This window comes from Artibeus jamaicensis, unplaced genomic scaffold, assembly GCF_021234435.1.
Source record: "Artibeus jamaicensis isolate MK-2021 breed Jamaican fruit bat unplaced genomic scaffold, CSHL_Jam_final contig_327, whole genome shotgun sequence".
Lineage (NCBI taxonomy): Eukaryota > Metazoa > Chordata > Mammalia > Chiroptera > Phyllostomidae > Artibeus > Artibeus jamaicensis.
Window position 1 is genome coordinate 3,897,143 of NW_026521772.1, and position 13,857 is coordinate 3,910,999.

The 13,857-nt window shown below is 49.1% G+C and overlaps 1 protein-coding gene across 6 annotated transcripts in view; it reads left to right on the forward strand.

Moving 5' to 3' along the window:
- The first annotated feature begins 9,862 nt into the window (after positions 1 to 9,862).
- The window catches only part of FAM163A (family with sequence similarity 163 member A), a 48,851-nt gene continuing 44,856 nt past the window's right edge, over positions 9,863 to 13,857 (forward strand). For 3 of the 6 annotated variants that reach the window (XR_008391272.1, XM_053663682.1, XM_053663685.1), the window contains exon 1: positions 11,031 to 11,126. The gene's annotated coding sequence lies outside the window, so the exon portion shown is untranslated. Of the gene's footprint in view, positions 9,957 to 11,030; positions 11,127 to 11,405; positions 11,653 to 13,857 lie in introns of those variants that run through there. The other 3 variants (XM_053663683.1, XM_037145859.2, XM_053663684.1) reach the window with 2 other exon arrangements.

The window sequence follows — 13,857 nt, forward strand, 5'->3', positions numbered from 1 at the left end:
AGCCAAGAACCCTGCAGAGTGCCCCAATCTGTTCGCATGATTTATGACCCCACGGTTTCATCCAGACCTGTGGGGGCCGCGCCTGACATTTTAGCAGAGACAAGGGCATGTACCACCTTGAATCTATCTTGGGCTCACAAATCACCTTTCTTCCCTGCAAAGTTATCATCTGCCTAAATATAGATGAGAAGTTTGCATCTGTGGCCAGAAACCAGGGCCAGGTGGAATGAGCCCTGAACTGGCTTCCAGTTTCCAAGGATAATCAGCATCACGGAACCCATGGCAAACTTTCTCGGGATGACAGTGTTGATGGGAAAAATGCCAGTCGTCCCCCAAGTATAACGTTTTCTCAGATTCATGAATGGCTACTAACGCTGTCTAATAAAACAAGCACTCACGCAGCTGTGTTTGAGCGAGGTGAACTATCAAGGCGACCTACAAAAAAAATCACTCCCCATCTGTTTTCATTCCTCTTCCTCTGAAACAATATGTAGGGCAGCTTGGCAAGGCCCGGTGAAAGGTAGGAAGAGGGATGAATGGGTTCTCGAGATTCTTTACCTACCCCTAGTGTAAAAACCAGTGTTTGGGAAAAATTTTGTGCAGCTACTATTTTGATAGCTACGAACGCATGCATCATATAAAACTGAAAAGATTCTAAAGTATCTACCGAAAAATGTCTCCCTCCCATCCATTTCCCTTAGTCCTCCTTTGTCTTATTCCAGGGCCAATGTGCCACATACGATTCTAGGTCCTGGGCATCGACCAGCACACACAACAGAGTCTCTGTCCTCTGTGACTTTACCTTGTAGGATGGAGAGACACAAAAGAGCTTTTGGGACTGATAAATCCTGTAAGAAAAATAAAATAATCAGAGAGGGACCCGCCTTTGAGGTTCTCAGGGAGACCATAATCAGCTCTGTTAAAAATGCTGCAGAAAGGTTAAGTAGGGAGTAAGATGTAGCAATGTGTCTACCAGGTTTCCCACATGAAGAGGGTTGCTACCCTTGGCTGTGGAGGGTAGGGAAAGGAGCTTGATTATAATGGCAGAAGAACAATAGGAAGTGGGGCAGTAGAGACCGTGTTAGACCGCTGGCTCTGGAGGTGTGCCAGGGGTGGGCGGCAGCTGGAAGGCCATTGGCCAGGCTGAGTGAAAGGGCCTGTGAAGTGCTGAGCCCAGTGCCTGGCACAGAGCAGCCACACAGCTGTTCTTACTGTTATATCTCCTACCCCTAGTCCTTTCTGTGTCCATTCAGAGTTCTTTTTTATTTCCTAAAAAATGTTTTCCATCTATGATTGTCTTATCTGAGTCCCGGGAATGCACAGTGGCTCAGAGAGTCATCCGGAGTTGTGAATGACCGGCTGTCTGGCCACCACAGACCAAAGTCATTTTCCCAGGCACTGTGAATGGAAGGGCTCCATGTTTTAAGTGGCCTGTTGGAGTGCGTTTCGTGCTGATGGGATGGGGTCAGCTTGAAACAGTGCTTTGGGAGGGTGTAGTCTCTGCGGCTCTGTCCCGGCTCTCACCTCGATCACAGGACAGATGTGAGAGCACCCAGGGAATTCATTGTCTCTGGGCAGGTTTTTTGGCATTTCCAGATTCTTCTCTGACAGAGAAGGAGGGAGGGGTGTTGGCAGTTTGTGGTTTATTTGATTCTGGTCTTTTGTTTGCTAAATGTCTGCCAAATAGACGCGTTTCCTCAGTTGTCAGTATTTAGGATCACTTAAATGGCCAGCGACTATCCGTGGGGATAAAAAGACAAGGCTGAAGGGGAAGAGGGCTACCGGAAGGCCTCCTTTGAGCCACTCTAGCGCTGTCCTCCAAGGCGCCAGCTCACTTCCCAAGCAGTAGATCCAGATTTGTTTCAAAACTCGGGCATCTGAGCACCATGCGAGTCCTGCTGAAGAATCAGTTCATCCCAGAGTCTCAGTAAATGCACCTACTTGTACCCAGCTGGGTAACTGTCCTTCTGGGAGAAAAGAACATTCCCTCTCATCTTCCTGGTTGACAGGGTCAGAATAGACCCTTCCGGTTCTCCTCCTAGCAACTGAAAGGCAGCCTCCTGAAGCTTCTCGTCTTGGAGGTGTTGCTTCTCAAAGCCCTCCCTTGCTGTCTCTCCCACCCAGTCTCAGTTTCCCAGAGACTAGGAAATGTGAGTTTTATCACCCCCTGCAGTTGTTACTTCAACCAACCATTGCCTTGCACTGACATGTGGATGGTTTGTGTGTGTGTCCTATTTTTCTAGCTGTAACTGAGCTCCTTACACTTGTTTGAATTCCCTTCAGCTGAGCATAGAGTACAGGCATTCCATAAATATCCTTGCATTGGTTTTAATGCCTTGCTTTACCCTCAAGGATCTTAAAATTTCACTGGGGAGGAAAGGGGTACCCAAATGAAATAGTTCAGTAAACAGGGCAAGGCAACAGTTCTGTGCTCAAGGGGAAGTGTTGACCCAGGAGGTTCTGTGCTGAGGATTTTGGGGGAGAAAAAGTCCTGAGGCCGGGCCAGTCTGAGGAGGCTCTCACTTGCCTGTAAGAGTTGTCTCTTCCCCCCGAGAGAAGCCAGCAGCTGCTTTCAGAGTTGGCCTGGTCTGACAAACGAATCTCGCTGGCACGACAGCATCACCGCCACCATCCTTCCACCCTCTGCGCACCGATCGCCCTGCTTCCCAAAAGGAGTTTGTTCTACAATAGTTTCAGCTCCTGGCCCCAGAAATCTCACAGCAAAGTTTACTTCTGTCCTCTTTTCCCACTAGCCAAAGCTCTTTCATCACTATCCTTTTTATAAAAAAACCCTGTTTCTATGAAAAGATGTATCTCATGGTTCAGCTCTCTGAAAGAAAGGGCCGATAGCGGGAGAACGGGGGCAGGGTGGGGGTGCGTGTGCTTCCCTGCACTGCTTTCTGGGTGCTGCGTTGTGCTTTTAATCCTGCTGCTGTCAAGCTCCATTAGGAGATTTGAGCATCAGCCTCCTACCTTTGGGGCCCGGCCTCCTGCCAGCCCGGGCAGAAATGAGGACGTGTTTGAGACTGGTAATCAGGGAGAAAGACGGGCTGGGCATTGCAAAGGGCCCGTTCCCACCAGCCTAACAGCCCAGTCACCTTTCCTAGTACACGGGGGCATTTATCTTCCCGCCTGCCAGCACCGACTGCCTTGGGGAAGCCATCAAGCGGCTGGCCAGGTGCTGGCATCCATAAGGTGATTCGAAAACAGTCACAGAGAAGCAAGGCAGAGGCTCTGCAGCCCTTGTGCGCCTTCGAAAGGCATGGATTTCCTCTTCGGGGGAACACACAGCAGTGCTGAAGGAAACCCACACTCCCTCCAGAGGAGGAAGAGTCATTCCAGATGAGCCTGGCGATCACGGGTGACAGACGTCACAGCCAGACAGCCTTCACATCTGGTATTCCCTTTCTCAGCTTCTGATAGGAAGTACAAACCAGTGCCATAAAAAGAAACTGACTTTTGGAGATTTTTAAATTCCCGATTGTGGAAAAGGGACCGTAGGCCTGCAGAAGAAAATCCCACTGACCTAGGCTTCGCACAATCTGGCCCCTTTCTAGAGAAGTCCACAGTCTTAATCACTGACTAATCTGTACTTGACATCTTTAAAATGGAAGACTTCAGTCCTCGCTCTGACTTAATGCCTGGCTTGAATGTCAGAAAGCAGAGCTGGTCATGGGGAAGAAATCAAACTAGCATTTCTTTTTGATATCTCAGGAAGCTTCCACCAGAAGAATCTGTCTTTAGATTGAATTATCCCCCCCAATTATACTGACAACCCCAAAACTTCATTGGAAACTGAGGCACAGCCCAGGCAGATAAGGGAGGAGGAGATGCTGTCACCGACCCAGGGGACCAAACTAAGGTCTGAGTACTATCTCACTCTTGTTAAGGGACGTGGCGCCTGTCTCAATGGTCCTTTGATTTTATAATGAAAGTCCACAGACAAATATTACTGACTTTACAAGTTACTAGAATGCACCGAGAGAGGAAGGGATTGTGGGTAATCCCTTTTTTCCTGATGTAGTCCTACGTGTCTTTAGCAAAAGACAGCTTTCACTCAGAATAAGTCCCCCCAGATGAAAACAGCAGCCCGTGAACATACTCAGCTGGGGGACTTCTGCTTCTGACGGTGGCAGATTAAGGGATTCACACCCACCCTCCTGAAGCACAAGCTGAAGAGAACTAAAAGGTTGGCTAACGGCTTAATTTTTAAACTACAATATGTTTACTATCTTGTTAAAAACATCAAAGAGCTCACAAGTTAATAAAGAATTACTGGTTTTAAGCCCAAAGAGAAGACAGAAGTACAAAGAGATGAGCCTTCCAATGGGGCCACTGGGGGGCATTTGTTGGTCCTGGTTAAAGGTCTGCAGCTGGGGTCCATGGTTCCCCAAAGTGTGGGTGCTGCTACACCACCCCCTGCTCTGGGTTGGGATCCCCTACTCCAGGGTAGGGTAAATGGGGAAGGGAGCTGTGCTTGTATTGTACCTGTAAACATCAGTATTAAAAAATAAGAAAGCGCCCTGGCTGGTGTGGCTCAGTTGGTCAGGCCTTGTCCACAACCTAAAAGGTCACCAATTTGATTCCCAGTCAGGGCGCATGCCTGGGTTGCAAGTTCAGTCCCTGGTCCAGGTCTGTACAGAAGTCAAACAGTTGTTTCTCTCTCAGTATTGATGCTTCTCTTTGCCCCTCCCTTCCCCTCTCTCTAAAAAAAAAAAAAAAAAAAAAAAAGAAGAAGAAGAAGAAAGCTCTCAAATAAATTACCTAAAACTCCATTATAGAAAACTAGAAAAAAAAGAACAAACTAAACCCAAAGCAAGAAGAAGGAAGGAATAATAAAGATTAGAGTCAAAATAAGAACAACAGAAAATAGAAACCCAATAGACAATCAGTGAAACCAAAACTGCCTCTTGGAAAAGATAACAAAATTGATAACTTTTAGCTAGACCGACCAAGGAAATAAGAGAAGATTCAAATTACTAAACTTAAGAACAAAAGAGGGCAATCCCTACCAACTGTACAGAAATAAAATAGATAAAAGAATACTATAAACAATTGTACACCAACAAATTAGACAACCTAGATAAAAAGAACCAATTCTTACAAAGACACAAACTACTAAAACTGACTCAAGAAGAAATAAAAAATCTGAACACAACTGTAGCAAGTAAAGGGATTGAACTGATAATTTCAAAACTACTCACAAAGAGAGACTTCCGCCAAGATGGAGGCAGAGGTGGATAAGCCGTGCTTTCTCTCACAACCAAGTTTAGAGACAACTAAATATTAGCAACAGAAAACAGCCAGAACACAGAAAATTGAACTTTTCGGAAGTTTGATAACAACAAATTCTTCATACTGACCGGTAAGAGGGGTGAAATCAGCAGCTGTCGGAGCGGGGTTGCACAGAAAAACTCAGTCAGACGGATTCGGGCGCGCGGGGTTGGACCTAGTAAGCGACTCAGCGAGCGACCACGGGGAAACAGTGAGGGAGCAGGAATGCAGGATGATTGTGGTCGCACTTTCGTGCGCATATAGACAAGCGAGGGAGTGGGTGGTAAGACTACGGGACTGAGCAGGAGCGGCAGCGGCAGCGGAGGGTGCCGCCATTTCCCGGCTCTGACCCCGCCTCCACATACAGCGTCATAACCCAGCGACCTGAGTGGCCCCGCCCTGGTGAACCACCTAGGGTTCTGCTCCTCACCCAGCTGTGGGAATCAGCAGAGGGGGTCGCCATTTCCCCACTCTGACCACGCCCCCACATACAGCATCACAACCCAGCAACCTGGGAGTCCAAGGCTCACTCCTCAGACTTAAAGGGCGCGAACAGACCAAAAATGGCTCAAGAAGATCTCAAAGCCCCAGAGCCTATAAATCTAACCGATGAAGAAATAGCAAAACTCTCAGACGCACAGTTTAAAACACTAGTGATCAGGATCCTCACAGAACTGGTTGATTATAGCCACAAATTAGACAAACATATGAAGGCAAAACTAATTGAAATGAATGGAATTGCACAGGAAATCAATAGCGATGAAAAGGAAACTGGGACTCAAATCAATGGAGTGGACCAGAAGAAAGCAAATAATGGACGAAGAGAAAAGAGTGAAGAAGCAAGAATTCAAAAAAATGAGGAGAGTCTTAGGAACCTCCAGGACATCTTTAAACGCTCCAACATCTGAATTATAGGGGTACCAGAAGGGGGAAAGGCACAGCCACCAGTGGAAAACTTATTTGAACAAATAATAAAGGAGAATTTCCCCAATCTGGCAAAGGAAATAGACTTCCAGGAAATCCAGGAAGCTCAGAGAGTCCCAAAAAAGTTGGACCCAAGAAGGAACACACCAAGGCACATCATAATTACATTAGCCAAGATTAAAATGAAGGAGAGAATCCTAGAAGCAGCAAGAGAAAAGGGGACAGTCACCTACAAAGGAGTCCCCAATCAGACTGTCAGCAGATTTCTCAAAAGAGACCTACCTTACAGGCAAGAATGGGCTGGAAAGAGGTATTCCAAGTCATGAAATCCAAAGACCTACAAGGAAGATTGCTCTATCCAGCAAAACTTTCATTTAGAATGGAAGGACAGATAAAGTGCTTCTCAGATAAGATCAAATTCAAGGAGTTCATCATCACCAAGCCCTTATTACATGAAACGTTAAAGGGACTTATCGAAGAAAAAGAAGTTAAAGAAACATGAACAGTGAAAGGACAACAAACTCACAGTTATTAACAACCACACCTAAAACGAAAGCAAACTAAAAGGACAGCTAGATCAGGAGTGGAAACATAGAAATGAAGATCTCGAGGAGGGTTAGCAATAGGGGAGTGGGAGGAGGAGAAGGGGAGAGAAAGTACAGAAAATAAGTAGCATAGACAGTAGATAGAAAATTGATGGGGGGGGCAAGAATAGTATGGGAAATATAAAATCTAAAGAACCTGAGACACATGGTCATAAACTAAAGGGGGGGTAATGGTGCGGACGGGGGGTAGGGTGGAGGGGAAGGAAGGGGGGAATAGAACGACTGTAATGGCATAATAAAAAAAAAAAAACGAAACAAAACAAAACAAAACTACTCACAAAGAAAAACCCAGTCCCAAATATCTAATTAATTACACTGTTTAAAGATAAATTAACCCCAATCGCTCACAAACCCTTCCATCAATAGAAGAGGGAACACTTCCCAATTCATTTTATATTGGTGTTACCAGACAAAAAGAAAACTACAGACCAATGTCTCCCATGAATACAAATGCAAAAAAATGCTTAAAAATATATTAGCAAATATTTCAAGCAATACATAAAAATAATTATATACCATAACCAAGTAGGCTTTATTCCAGGAATGCAAAGCTGGTTCAATTTTCAATTGACGTACCATATTAACAGGCTAAAAAAAACATTACATGATTATATATCCTAAAATAAAAGAAGTCAATAACAATAAAGAATTCAACAAAATTTAACACCCATATATGACAAAGACTTTCACAAAAACAGGAATAGAAGGAAAATTTTTCAACTTGATACCTACAGCTAAATTTTTTGGATTTAAGGCCATGCTGAGAGTTCTTGGATTGGCACCAACTGCATGACTCATTTTAGGAAAAAGTGAAAATTTGGACCTTATTAAAATTAAAAACTTTCTCTGCAAAGTCCATGTAAAAGGGATAAAAAGGCGAGTACAGACTGGGAGAAAATATTTTCAAACCACATATCCACAAAATGGCTAGGATCTAGAATAATGAACTCGTAAAACTCAGCAGTTAAAAAACCAAACAGTCCATGCCCTGGCTGGTGTAGCTCAGTGGACTGAGCACAGGCCTGTGAAGCAAAGGGTCATGGGTTCGATTCCCAGTCAGGGCACATGCCTGGGTTGCAGGCTGGGTCCCCAGTAGGGGACACACGAGAGGCAACCATACACAGATGTTTCTCTCCCACTCTTTCTCCTTCCCTTCCCCTCTCTCTAAAAATAAAGAAATAAAATATTTTAAAAAACCACTTCAATTAGAAAATAGTCAAAAGCACAAACAGATCATTCGTTCACCAAAGAGAACACATTAGATGGAAACAGATAAGTAAGGGGAAAGGTGTTCAACATCATCAGCCTGTAGGGGAATGGAAAGTAAAAGCACAGGGAGGTACCACTCTGCACCAAATGTACAAAATAGTGAAAGCTGGCAAGGATGTGGGTCACTTAGACACTGCTAGCGGGAATGCAAAATGGTCCAGCTACCTTGGAGAACGGGTTGGCAGTCCCTTAAACAAATAAGCAAACAACTGCCACATGATCCAGCTATTTTACTCCTGGGCATTTATCCCAGAGATATGAAACTCATGTTTACACAAAAACTCATACAGGAACATTTATAACAGGTTTATTAGTAATAGCTCAAAACTGGGGGGAGAAAACAACCAAGCGTCTTTTAATGGGTGAGTGAATGGTTAAACAAGCCATGAGATGTCTGTGCCGTCATCCAATACATAAACCTGGATGAATCTCCAAAAAAAATTGCATTGCATGGGAAAAAATCAAAAAGGTTACCTACTGCATTATTCCAATTTTAGAAATGGAAAACAGAGAAGTGGTTTCTAGGGGGAGGGGTGTCAAAGGGAAGTAGGTGGAACTATAAAAGGGAAATAAGCGGGATCCTTGTGGTGATGGAGATGCTCCGTATCTTGAGTGGGGCAGTGTCGATATCCTGGTTGCGATACTGGACTGAAGTTTTGCCAGATGTTAACAATGGGAGAAACTGGGCAAAGGGTACCTGGGATCTGCCTGTCTTATTTCTTCCCACTGCGTGTGAATCTGCAGCTGTCTCCAAATGGACATTCCGATTTTAAAAATTATTCTTGTTCAAATGATCAAGGTTCACAAGTAGGAACAGACACTTGCTGCCCATAACTGACAAAGGCATGGAGCCGGAATATACAAAGAGCTTTTCTGAGCCAAGAAAAAGTCAGACAACTCAGTGGAAAAGTAGAGGAAGGTTTGAACAGGTGCTTCACAAAACAAAATTCAAGTCGTCTATACACACATGTCAAAGGGCACCACCTTATTAGAAATTGGGGGTGTGAAATGGAGGATCACAATTTGATAACCACTATACATCTACCAGACCGATAAAAATGAAGAAGTGGGCAAAATCCTTGCCAAAATCCTTACATTTTAGCAAGGATGTGGAGCAACTGGAATTTACCACCTATCTCTGGTGGAACTGTAAAATTTGGCAGGCAATTTGCTATTATCTAATGAAGGTGTATAGGCACACCCTATAGCCCAGCAATTCTACTGCCAGACACACACCCTGAAAAGTTGGCACTTGCATACTGGGCGATAGATACAAGAACCTTATTAGCAGTATTATTTGTAATGGCCCCAACTACAGCTGCATACAACAAAAACAGATGACCTCACACACTTAACCAAGTGAAAGAGGAGGCCAGGAACAACACGCACACACACACACACACACACACACACACACACACACACACTTGTGCTAGATAGTAAAACTAAACTGTCATGTTTAGGGATGCTTACCCATTTTCTAAAACCCTAAAGCTATAGAAGTGGTAATTACTATGAAGTGAGGCTTGCTATGAAGTGGTACTGCAAAGCGGTTGCTTTAGAGGGAAGGGAAGGACTGTTTGAGGAAATTGGGGGCAGGGGAGGCCCTGGGGTGGTGGCGATGACCTGGGTGCTGATCACCCAGTTTTGGTTCCTGATGTTGGGCGAGGCTGGCTGCACATGAGTCTCGTCTTCACTTTCCATGTGACACACCTCTTCGTGTTTCGGTTTTGTCTTTGAGAAGAAATGAAGCGAAGGAGGAATTGGGTGTGAAGTTGGGCTGAGTGAAGAGAGGCAGCACATGCAAATCCGAGGTCGCAGTGAAAAACCTGTGATGACACCTGTGATGACGGAGAGGAAACAAGTGGAGCATGGAAGCCACCGGTAAACCTGCTGCAATGGCGAGGGGGCGGGTAGCTTGCCTCCGGGTGGTTGCTTTGTTTTTTTTTTTTTAAACGAGCAAACATGCAAACAAACGGTGCCTTAGGAATAACACGGGTTGCTCCAAGTGCTCCATTTTGGACTTCCTCTACTTTACAAGTTGGGCCTGGGCTGAGGGACCGAGGTTTTGTTTTACTTTGTGTTGTTTTGTATTTATTGGCACATTAGACCATTGACTTGCAACCAACCTGCCGACTCTCCGGGGTACGAGAAGGAAAACATCTGGTGTGAACACAGCTCTTTGTCTGAGCATTGCCCTGGGACACCCCGTTTCTCCCCCCTACGCCCCTGCCCTCAGTCCAGCTGGGGTTGGAGGGCCGGCGCGGGCAGGGAAAAGTCCCCCACGGAGATGCTTTGGAAGTGCCCAACAGCCACAGCTTCCTTCCACCTCGTCCGGTGCTGTTCTCCAAGCAGACGGAGGTCAGAAATTGTCGTTAGGGGTATAGAACAGAAGCCACCGGCAGACTTAAAATATTGTGAAGGGCTGATTTTAGACAAGAAATCCAGAGCGCCGTTACCTGGCGGTGGGGGCAGGGAAGGGCTCCAATTCTCCTTTCCCGCCAGATCTCGCACCCCAGCTCCGATGACACACGGTCTGCCTCGCCACGAGGACGGGCTGCCCCTCAATGGCGGGGACAGCAGGTGGCATTGGGCTTCTGGGGACGCGCAGGCCGGACACAGGAGAATATGTGAGCCTTCCCAGGCAAAGTCCGGAGGGGACAGCGACATACCCTGGTCCTTGTGCTTGCGGGGCTTCCCGTGCGGGACCGACCCCTGTCCCAGGCGTTCGCAGGGCGCCTGACTCCGAGTTTCTTGGGCAGAACGGCAGTGGAGCTGAAGGAAGGCTCTTCCGAGGCACCAGCCCGCGCCGCGGTTGCATCTCTTCCCCTCGCCCTCTCTCGTGGGCAGTTCTCCCAGGACCGGGGCCAGCGCCAATCAGGTCGCTCGGCGCTCGCCCCCAGCACCGGCCACCTGGAGGGGCGATGAGGTTCTCGGGCCGCGCGCGCGGCCGGGACTCGGGACTCGGGGACTCCAAGCGCCACCGCAGCCCCGGGAAGGACGCGAGCGCAGACCCGGCGGGAGCCGCGGCCGGCGCAGAGCCGCTCAGCCTCGGTAACGGGCTGGGGTGCTCCTAGGCCCCCGGGCTCCGCAAAGGGAGGAAAAGGAGGGAGGGGCGGGCCGAGGGTGCCGTGGGGCACCAGGCTCCCTGCGTGCGTGGATGTGCCCGGCCAGGGCGTACTTTTGAGGGCGGCTCTGCACCGAGTAAGCGCCTCGCCTGCCGCCTCCCACCGCGCATCTCGCTCAGGACTTTAGCGCCGGCGGGCGGGGGCGCCACTGCGGGGGCTCTCCCACTTCGCGCCAGCAAGCCACTGGCTCTGAGGGGCGCGCCTGTGCTGGGGGAGGTGGGCGAGTCTGGCCTGGAGGCCAGGCTGCAGGTTGCGATGTCCCCGCCTCCCGGCAAGACTCTCCGAGTCCCTGCCCCGGAGCGCGCGGTAATCTCTTGCCTCCACCCCGCCTTGCGGATCTGCCCAGCGGCGCCTTCCTCCTGCCGGGCCCCACACGGACGTGGCTGCTGCGCCTCGGTGCCCACGACCACCCGAGGACAATGCAGTGGCCGGAGCGCGATCTCCGGGCGCGCGTGAGTGAGGGGCGCGGGGACCCTCATCAGTCTGGGCGGCCAGTTTGGTCCGAACGTGTGGTTACCTCTGGACCCACCTGGCCACCGCAGCTCGGTTTGCGGGTGATTTTCCTAAAGTTGTGCACAATAAGGAGGGAGGGGGTGCATGGGCGGGGTGGGGTCCGCATCTCTGCCTGTGTGTGGGGGTCCAGAGCAGAGACAGCGGGCGCATCCTCCTGAAGCCCCAGAGCTGGCGGCGCGCAACCCCATCCGGTGGGGCCGATTTGGCCAGCGGGGGTCACAGCACCGACCACAGCAAAAATCGCTTCTCAGTGGCCTTGGAGGAGGATTTGACCCAAGTAGAGAGTCCAGGGAGCGAGCAGAAAGCACTGGAATCAGCCTCATGTTCTGCTGCTCGCGTCCCCTTCACCCCAAATCTGGCCCTGATGGGGCGAAGTAAGTGGGGGGCTCCCGCAGGCCGCCCGCAGGGGTGGCTTCCTGCGTCCCCCAAAGCAGCGAGAGAGGAAGGGGTGGCGATGTCTTCTCCATCAGCGCCCTTGGGCAGCATACACCACCGATGTTTTTCTGCCACATTCGGGCATTCCTTTTCCCTGGGTGGGTTTGTGGGGACCTGGAAGTCTGCTTTTCTAGCAACTTTGGGGTATTGGGGCAGGTATGCAGTCCGGAGTCTGGGCCTGCCGGCCGTCAGTCAGCTAAAATGCTTTCTCCTGTCCCCAGCCCTGGCCCACGCTCAAGGCCTGGCTGGAGGGCAAGATCTGGGAGGAGGAGGAGGAGGAGGAAGAGGGCCGCATCGGCAGGGCTCAGGGCTCCCGAAGAGGCTGCCAGCTGTAACTGGCAGGGGCTGACTTCCCTCCGCTACCTCCTCCAATGTCAAACCCAGACTCGCAGTTTATGCGGGGGCGTGAGAGACAGTGATGGGGGGCCTTGAGACCCCACAGGGTCACTCTGCCAGAGATTCGCTGGGACTCGGTCTTCTGTGGGACAGGCACTTGTTCTGGGTGCTGGTCAACTTCCCCTGAGTACATTCAGATGCTGCCCCTTTCCTCCAAGGGGAAGACAGAGCAAATGAATAGTCTCTGAAAATGCTTATACTTTCTCAGCTCTCCCTCCTGGGTTCCAGCTCCCATCCCTGAGAGGACCTAATGCAGCATATTATAGAGGTGGGGGGTCATGTGGGCACCCAGGCAGGAACTACAGTGTGCTCCCGAGGTTCAGTCGGGACATGGGCTGGGTCAGCAAGCGTAGCTTCTGCTCTCACATATGGCTATGGCTGTGACTTGTACATCCTGGGGGAGAAAATGAGACAGGACCAGGTGTGAGTGGGAAAAGCCTCTGAAGTCCTTTGGGGTGTGTGTGTGGGGGGGGCACATGCATGCATCGAAACCTTAGTTTCGGGCATCACTGGTATTCCTACCAGACCTAGAAATCTGTGTTTTGTGATCTCGTGGAAAATTGTGCTTGGGAAAGGCTTTGGTGCTGGTGCTAATGAAGGCAAGTCCCTCCCTCAGGTTTTGCCCAAGGATTCCTGTCTCGTCTCCAGCTTGCCCATCTGTAATTGGACATGAGAGAGCTCTGCTTAGTACAGAGAGCGCCTCTGCCTGAGTCAAACATCACCTGGAAACGGGAGATCCTGGCGCAGGCTCACCCGGCACCCCAGGCACAGGGAGGGGTTTCTGGGAGAGCTCCTGCGAGCTTGGGAAGGGTGCTGGGGCAGATCAAAGGATGAGCCGGGCATCCTCTGGGTAACTTCTTACAAGAGAATGATTTGGCCTTGGCTTGGTTCCCCCCAGGTCTTGCCCATTGTGGAAAGTGCCCTGAGGTTTAGGATCTGGCCTGATGCTTATTTACACTAAAGACAGGTGCTGCCACGTATTAAGTGCCTTCTAAGTGCCAGACACAAGGCTTTGTGAAGTCAGTATTATTATCCCCGTATATCACATGAAGAGACTGAGTTTGGGAGAGGTTAAGTAACTTGCTAAGATCATTAAGTTGAGCTTGGAATGCAGACCTCTCTGGTTCCAAAGTCTCAGCTCCTTCCACAGAGCTGCTTCTATCCTCCCATGAAGAACAGACACACAGGCAGTAGCTGGAAATCCAGAGCCGTTGTGAATGAGATTTGTGATTTGTAGGCACAAGGCATGTCTGTGACCCCACTAGACTTCAGGAATCATGCTGGCCTAGGAAATGAACGCTCTTCATTCCCCG